The sequence below is a fragment of the Amblyomma maculatum genome, chromosome 1, assembly GCF_055883805.1.
Source record: "Amblyomma maculatum isolate TAMU_Amacu chromosome 1, ASM5588380v1, whole genome shotgun sequence".
Taxonomy (NCBI): domain Eukaryota; kingdom Metazoa; phylum Arthropoda; class Arachnida; order Ixodida; family Ixodidae; genus Amblyomma; species Amblyomma maculatum.
Genome location: NC_139344.1, coordinates 32,876,907 through 32,886,097, shown reverse-complemented (window position 1 = coordinate 32,886,097; position 9,191 = coordinate 32,876,907).

The following is a 9,191-nucleotide window of genomic DNA, read 5'->3' as shown; positions in this document are numbered from 1 at the left end:
AGGTGCTTATAGCTTATAGGTTAGCTTATAGGTGGTCAACGTTAGCTTATAGGTGGTCAAAATTGTCAGATCTCTGCTGCGGCGTCCCTCACAGTCTGAGGCGTCCTGTGTCCGTAATCCCCAAGAACATAATCTTTATAAATTTGTTGCTGTTTCTGGATGAGCGCTGTAGTTTAGTCATGATCTCAGCCGTATATTGAGTCGATCAGCGTCACTCACGGCGCATTGTGAAAGTAACGTTTGAAGCGCGTATGAGCCGTACGTTGGGCGATACAGGCACATAAGTTAAATGGTTGTTCTCGATGATTGACGAGCAGCAGTCACAGAGGGCTATCGCGTGTTCAAAAGCACAAACCCAGCAGCGGGCTGAAATATTGTGGTGTTGAGTAATTTAAAGCCTCTCACGCGGCTTATATTTTCAACGTGTGCATTCGCCTACTAAGCACAGGACAACGCTGGCTGTTTTGTTTCTTGTTTGTATCAAAAGCCACGGCGCATCTGTTGAGTGTTTTGTTACCGTTGGTGACTGCAGACACTGGGAGGATTAACTTCCGATGTGAGGCGATGCTGCCGTCTGTTTTCTCTCTGACGCCTAAGCCACCAGGGCAGGGTATGTGGCGTGCGCGGTGCGTTTTGTTTCGAAGATCGCGTCTTGTTGACGCTCATAGGGTCGCATTGCTCAAGCGGCGGGGCCTAGCGCCCTCCTAAACACGTGACGTCCTTCGGCGCTGCTTTTGTGAGCTATCATATAACTCGCCGCTGCGGGCCACAGAGCGACCACGTCACCCCAGCTTGTCTTTCGTCTACCATGGCCGCCTGCTGTACGCAAAAAAAAAAAAGGTGTTTGATATCAATACTTCCCGTCTACATCTTCGGCGGTAGCAACACCTTCATCTGTGCACTGGAGGCGACCACGGTAGAAGGATCACCGATGGCATGGTCGCCATGCGGCGCGCGAGAGCCCCGCCGCCAAGGTCAGCACGTGTTCAGATCGCTAGCTTGCTAGTTCCCTAGTGATTCTGCATAATGCAGGTGTAGTTATTCAATGCTCGCATGCCTCCTCCCTTCCGCCCCTTTGCGCACGAGCAATTCGACCGTGGTAGTGTCAGCAGATGGCCGTAGCTCGCGGACGCGGCTTAGGCGTCATGGAGAGTTTGAAAACATCCTTGTAAACAGACTGCCCCTCGTCCAGCGATCGATTGTTGTTTTTCTCAGTGACTTGTATGAGGCTTTCAATGTTTTCATACCCCAAGCGGTGACATAAAGCGGTGACACACATAATGTGCCACGCCTTTTGCTGGGAAGATGATCGCTGAAAGCTTCATCCAGCTTTACTCTGGGCTTTGGTAGGCGAATGTACGCGCGGAAAAATCCGTGTGCGAAGCGTTACACGACTCCCGTCAACATCGCAACTAGTAGAGCTGCCCGCTGCTCGACTTTTCCCTTTTGAACACGAGAGAGCCGTCCGCGTGGCCGCCCCGCCACCATGGTCGCTTTCACTGCGCAGAGAAATGTGTTCGATAACAAGATTTCGTCTTTCTTCGGTGGGAGGGGCACCTTCTCTTGAGCCAAAACCAAGGTAAATATGGTACGAGTTTGCAAGGCCATTACTTTTAAATAATTTTGTTTCTGGAATTGGAATATATATTGCGAACATTTCTTTTTTTCGTTATTAAGATTGGTAAAGTTGTAGCTATAATCCTTATGGTCTGTCAGTAATCATTTTCCAGCTCGAGTCTATTTTCTTGGTGTACATATATTATTATATTTTGTTTTGAATAGATAGCCTCATGTTGTTAAAGTAGTGCTTTTGCCAGAAAGTCTTGTTCGAAATCAAGAAAGGCAGGTTGCACCATGCTGAGAGCTTTTGCTCACCTTACAGCTTACACTCTATAACCTATGATATGGTATGTAGCATTCGTGAGCTGGACTGTTTGTATTAACACAGAAACAATAGTCGTGTTTGTTATTATTGCACAGCAACACAAGTAAGTAGCATAATGTTCCACCAGATTCTTTCATATTTGTCAGTGTACTTATGCAGAGTATGTTGCAACTCATAATTGTTTTACGTACCCGTAATGATGTTTTATGTGAAGTGATTTGGTTTTCGCATGCAGGCTCACGCATGGGTGACATCCATCGGGTTGTGCGGCCAGTAGATGGAGAGGAGTGCATTAGCGCTGCAAACATGGAGAAAGCAATGACACTACTGCTTGACGTCTTCATCGTGTTCAATATCGCCTGCTCACCTGGCGCCCTCTTACTATGGTGTTTTCGCAGAGGTAAATAAGTTCAAATGATGGAAAAAATCTCTTCATTAGGGGGTTTTAATTTTTGTACAGCTTACCTATTTAAGGCTTAAGCGTTACTAAAGATAAAGCACCTTGGCTGCTAGGAAACAAATAGAATTTCATCTCTAGTTTTTAAGCAATTTAATCATTGCTGGGGCTTTGTATATATTGGGTTCCGAGAACAACTTGACAACTTGAATAACTGAAATACTGAAATCCTTTATTTTGATGATTAGGAAAGGTCATTGAATACTGTGCACTTGAATTAATCATGGCATCATGAAACTGTTTGAAGGCATTTGCTAAAGAGATTTGAAGAGCAACTGCTGGTTCATTCTTTAGTTGTACCTGATTATAGTGCGTAAACAAATAATTTAGCAGGTAATTAGCATGGCAAGATGGCAGTCCTAAACAATTTACATTAGCATATAGCAGGGATATGAGAAATGGCTTATAATACATTTCTGACTTGCATAAAAAATTCTGAAAATGCACTGTCGCACTCAATCTCGACAACAACGCAAAATATGCGGTAATAGCTAAGTTCTTGGCACACATTGACTGACCTTGTTCGCAATTTATTCATTCAGTTGAAGAAACATAGAACCGAATTCATTTATGTTTTTACAAGTTGCATGCTCTCTCTAAATGGTAATTGATTTATTATTGTGTGGATGACAGAATTGATTTACTCGGGATGCGTTGCAACTCATGTTGAGCGCGACAGTACATTCTATTTACTTTATTCAATAGGCAGCACCCAATTCGCTAACGAAATCTATTAACCTCCATTACTGAACTCTAGGTCAAGTCCCCGTAACTACCTGGAGGTTTTGAGTTTGCATCCTGTGTTTTTATTTTATTTTATTTATCACATACTGCGGACCAAACATGGTCCAAGCAGGAGATGGGCTGATATTTAAAGCTTGCACGCTACTAATGTGAAAAGGTTGTTTCATTGCTGTCACTAATTGTCATATGTAGAGGCTGCTTCGATTTCTTTGGCTGCATCTATGTATGTTTAGTCTTTTGCCCTAACTGAAACCTACTACTGTTGAAGATTCCTCTTTTCCTCTTTTCCTCTTGAAGCATGTATAGTAGGAAATGACTGTGTATATTTGAGCACAATAAGTGTGAACTTGTCTGTCATCAGGATATCTCAAACATGTTTCTCTTCACCACTTGAGTATACTCAGCCTCACAGAAGGTTATGCAATATAAACATTCAAGGCATTCAAGGCAACTATGCCAAAATATGTGAGTCACAGTATATGACATGGAAATTAATTTTGAGCATGTCGAAAATTATTTTGATTGTCTCCTCCTTTCTAATTACTCTTGCTTTGTTAGTGTTGCATAAATGAAATAATTATTAACCTAGCTTGCCATTATTTTGCAGTTATCTCATGGGCACATCTTCCATATACTGTTATAAACTGAGCCAAATTCCTATTAATCTTTTTTCACCTTTCCCACGTCTTTTTAGTAGCCTGTATCTATGACGTAATCAAACTTTAAACACTATGCTGCTCAACAAAAATATTTTGATTTATTTATACCATGCATTAGCTTTGATTATGATAGCCTGTTACCTCAAATATCTCCGTCACTAGCCTTGCCATTTTTAGACAAATTATTCAGTATATGCTGTAACTACTTCATGCATATCTTTACTTTCTTGTTTTCCCCACCCCCCTGCTTTCTAATGCACCATTGTTAGCAGCGTCGATCACCAAATCAATCGACTTTATTTTACTATTCATATTTTACAGGTACTTTGGACAAATAAATCATTTCAAGGGCCGAGAAAAAGGGCCAGCCAGCGGCGCTTCCCCGAGGTTGTTGAGCCTGCTTCGGGTGCTTTTAGATTGACGAGTTGACCTTTGAATTCATCACATCACGGTTATGTGGCTTATGCTACTATGATAGCTTATAGCAGTGGCTAGAGTTAATGTACACCTACACAACGCATTAGGATTTTCTTCATTCCTCTTGAATTCAAGGAACCTCATTGCTACAGAAAGGCTGTTTAAAGAAAATGTTGTTCAGTGTGCCTTGATTGATGCATCATTAGACATGCAAGGCTTAGCTGCAAATTTTGCAATGCATTAAGAAAGAATTCATTTGTATTATAATTTCGTCTGAGAATAAGGCAAGGAAATATTTGGTGGCAGCTGGCAGTTGCTGTGGTAGTTAAATTACATTGCAAAAAACCCTTTACTATAATAATTTCTTGCAGCTCCAAAAATTTCAGTATCTGTAGTTGCTGAGACTTGAATCAGGCAATGTGCAAAAGGACCAACTATGTAGTAGTCAAACGCGAAATTTCGGTCCTGTGAGTTTTCCGGCTCTCGATTATTTGGACATTTTCATGGAACCACAGCAGTAGTCATAGAACCAACGTTCTCAGTTTTTTCAAACCTTTCACATTCGCCGCAGTGCTGCTGCAAATAGCCGAACCACTGTATAATATGCGCAGTGGAAAGTCATTAATTCAAAATTCAAGGGGGCCGAAAATGCGATCAGACAGACAATTTAATCCAGAAGAGAGCCTAATAAAAGCAAGTCTGATATCATCAGTGGGTCCATTCAGTGCATACGAATGGCTGCGAGCTCTTAATGACTTGAGACATCGTTCACTGCTAAAGCTTCCACCGTTTACAGTTTGCAGAGCTCACGTGTGCTTGCTTTCTTCGCAAATACGACAATCCTGATTAATTCGTCATTATAAAGACGTCAGGTAAATATTTAGAATTTTTGAATGACCCTTAGAAACTGCCGAGAACATACAGCATCACAGTACTTTTGTCTAATGAACGCTCGGAATATTTTATCAAAACCATGCGTCAAGGATAATTTTTTCCCTTTCATCTAGTGTTCTGCTTTTGCACACGTTCTTGGAATTGTTCAAGAAATGATCCGGAATTTTGAATGCCTCCGCACAACTTTCTGCAGTGCAACGCAGTAGCAGTGGTGCCTTTTCAGAGCTAAAACTGCCGCATTTTGAAAGTGGTCCGTCACGTGAACTTAACTAAACGACTATGCAGGGAAGTGTCCCACAAAATGTGGCAGTTCAATGAGCTCAAAGGAAAAATATGTAGCGCAGAAAAGACATGGACACAGAGAGGAGAGACACACAATACAACAAATGTTTATTTTAGTAAAGAACGGTTTTTATATCTTCATATCACAGTGGACCATCAGGCATGCACTAGCAAAGCGTATCTGACAGATACACAAGTTCCCTTGACAACAGTGAGACCGAAGGGCTGCTTGCATAATTTTCTTTCAAAAGGGACAATCCACTGGGCTTCTATTATTTCACATGTTAACTTGCTTTTATGAACTTTTAAAACCACACGCTTTCTGAGATGAGGAATGCATTCACACACATGGAAGTGGGTCGACAAACCTTTTCCACACGTGCTCCTAACGCTTAGCCCATGGTCCCAAAGCTTATCACTCAAGCATCTGCCCACTTGTCCTACATATTGTTTGCCACAGGGGAGAGAAATTGGATAGGCAATATTTTCAGTGCAATAAATGAATTTTTCTCCAAGCTTCTTTGTGCAGCTAACTGTAAAAGAAGAGACATCTGGGCAAGTTCGTACAGTGACATGATGAATAAACAGCGCTAAAGACTAGGACGACGAGCAAGAAGCAAACAGGACGGGCACTGTAAACAAGACAGCGCCCGTCTTGGTTGCTTCTTGCTCTTCCTCCTAGTCTTTAGCGTTGTTTATTCATCACGGCAGCTAACTGCCTTATTGAGTTTTGAAAACGTTTTCGTGCACAGATGACTCAATTTATTAGGAGCCGAAAAAAGCACTCTGCCGCTGGGTTGCTGGGCTCAAAAGAAAATAGCCCAGTGATCTAGCAGCAGTGTTTTTTTCGCCTTCTAATAAGTTGAGTCGTCTGTGCACAAGAACTTTTTCAGAACTCGATAAGGCGGTTGGCTGCACAAGGAAGTTTGGGGGAAAATTCGTTTATTGCACTGAAACTGTTGCCTATCAAATTTCTCTCCACTGTGGCAAACAACATGTAGGACAAGTGGGCACATGATTGAATGATAAGCTTTGGGAACATGGGCTGGGCGTTAAGAACATGTGTGGGAAAGGTTTGTCGACCCATAGCCATGTATGTGAATGTATTCCCCATCTCATAAAGCGGGTGGTTTTAAAAGTGCATAAAAGCAGGTTAACAAGTAAAATAATTGAAGCAAAGTCGATTGTCCCTATTCAAAGAAAATTATGACAGCAGCCCTTCGGTCGCACTTTTGTCAAGGGAACGTGTGTATCTGTCAGATACGCTTTGCTAGTGCATGCCTGATAAGTCCACTGTGATATGAAGGTATAAAAACAGACACTGTGTCCATGTGTTTTTGTGCTATGCTTCTTTCCTTTTATACCATGAACCAACAAGCCCAATCATCTACCCTTCAGTGAACTCACAGGGGCAGGTTCATTTTGAGTCTACCCTTCGTCTAAGCCCGTGTTTGCCTATGGCATGCAGAACTACTACAGCCATTGCCATCGATTACTGCTTGTCGTCTATGTAAAGAGTGGACTGAGACAGTCAAGCATCAGAATGGAAACAAAGCTGCAAATCTCTTCCTCCACCATGGTGGCAATAGGAAGTTTATGTAAAGTGGTGTTTTTCTACAAAATTTGATTTTTCTAACCTTCTTGCAGCCCTAGTGCATCTGAAAAGTTGGTTGTCGGTCTTGTGGCGGTTGCAAATGTGCCTTGCGGGAGGAACAATTTCTTTTCCGGAGCTTGCCAGTGGAGTGAGATGGTCCTGATTCGTTCAACTCAGACTGTGCCTAAATTACAGCATATGGAGTGCCCCAAAAAATGAAAGTTTAGGAATTCGTATTATTAGGATGTGAAGACGACCAGCATTTGTGTTCTTTAACTGAAATTATCAAGCAAAAGAACTAAACTGACCAATATATTTGCCTTCACATGGGAAACATAAAGATAACTGTATGGATATAATCTGAATGGTTTGCAGATGAAAAGGTAATGAAGGGAGGAAATGATGCCATTTCTTCCGACATTGTAAAGTTTTTACCTGAGCTACGGTACTTTATATATGAAGAATTTGACTGTCATCTCAACTTTTGTGGTTCATCTCTGTTCAAATTGTTTATTTTATAATGCTTTGGGAGATAACAGCTGGAAAAAGTGGACTTGGAAACTGTAATGTCAGGCTAGCTTGACCAATTTCCTGTCTCTTGCAGAGCTAGAGAAAAGGCTGGACAGAATGACTCAAAGTTCATAAATACGAGTTAGAGGGATTTCTGTTCTCACATTTTATAGAAATTAATGGTATGAAATGATAGTAACAGAATTTGCCCACGTTTTGAATGTTTGTATTTTTTACATCTGAGGTTAGTTCCAGCCTAAGTCGGAAGCTTTTCTTACGGTCCCATATTGTTCTGTGCTTAAATACCCTTAATATGATCTTGTATATATAATATTAGTATACGTCATATTCTGTTTTCTAGGTACACTATGCATGATTTTGGGAAGAATCTTCAAGCAGCAAGTTCAAAGTGTATTTTTTCATTACATTTTAGAGCATTTATAACAATAAAGGCCCTTTTAAAAGTGCTAATTTTTGTGACTTCTTTAATGATATTCTGCGAGTCAGACTGCAGCTTGACAACAGCAGTAGTGGAAGTCTGATTAAAAAAAAAAAAAAAAAAAACAGATCCAAATCACAAAGAGAGCCAGTTGAACTTTGCTCCTGAGGCTCAATTTCCAAGTAGCACAAAGTTTAACTTAAATTCAGCTTTTCTCAGCGTCTTACAATCGTGGCTGTATTAAATTCTAAATAAATGCATTTCAGATTCACATAGCTTATATGGTATTGATGGATTCATATAGCATTGTATTGATGGCCTAAATATGCTTTATGTTGAATGATAAAAAATGTTTAAGTGATGCGGTACTGTACAAAACAAGTGCTTAATGCCATTGGACCGTGAAGTGAAAACAAGTCAAGTTGTCATAATGACGCTTTAAATGTATTTCAAACTGACACAACAACCGTCAATATGACGGCACATTGTACAAAGGCATATTGATGACTTCGTTGTATTCCTGGTTCACAAACAGTACATCAAAATGGTTAACACACCATCATGTGAAAATGACAGCCAGCCGTCATACTGATGGCCTAAGTGTATTATACCATATAATGAAATGAACCGTCATTTAGGAATGACAATCAACTACCATATTTACAACTTAAGTACATTATATCAAAATGATCAAATGCACTGTCATTTGGAAATGATAGTCAAATGTCATATTGACGGCTTATATGTATTCCAGGTTGACCAATAAACATCAAAATGACTAAAAGCACCATCAATTGAAATGACAGATAATGCTTGCAAGCAAGCTGCCAAGTAGTTTCCGTCATTTTCACCAATTTTTTCTTTACATGGTCGATTCCGACCGCGGCGGCCGCTTCACGATCGAGGCGAAACGCAAGACACCGTGTACTGCAAGGAAGTCGAAATTCCTGGAACCCTGCACATTAGTGAAAGGGAATATCTGCACTATATATAGTCCATAAAACTCGCTGTCGCCTTGGAACTTGAAACCTTATAAATCAGAACTGCCCCTATCCTTGCGACTCCTCCCTTCCACTTCCTCCCACTCTTTCATTACTTCGTCCTGTGAGCGTTTTGCAAGCTGACATTGACAGTGATTGTAATATTCCATTAGTAGATGAGCTACGCCTTCCTTTGTTTCTAGTTTTACATAGGTAGTTTCCGATGACGTTGACATTAAAGATATCGGGCTACTTCGGACGGAACTTAGGGCGGAACCGAGTTGACAGTTCACTGTGATCCACTTTAGGGTTTTTATTACCATCTCCTGT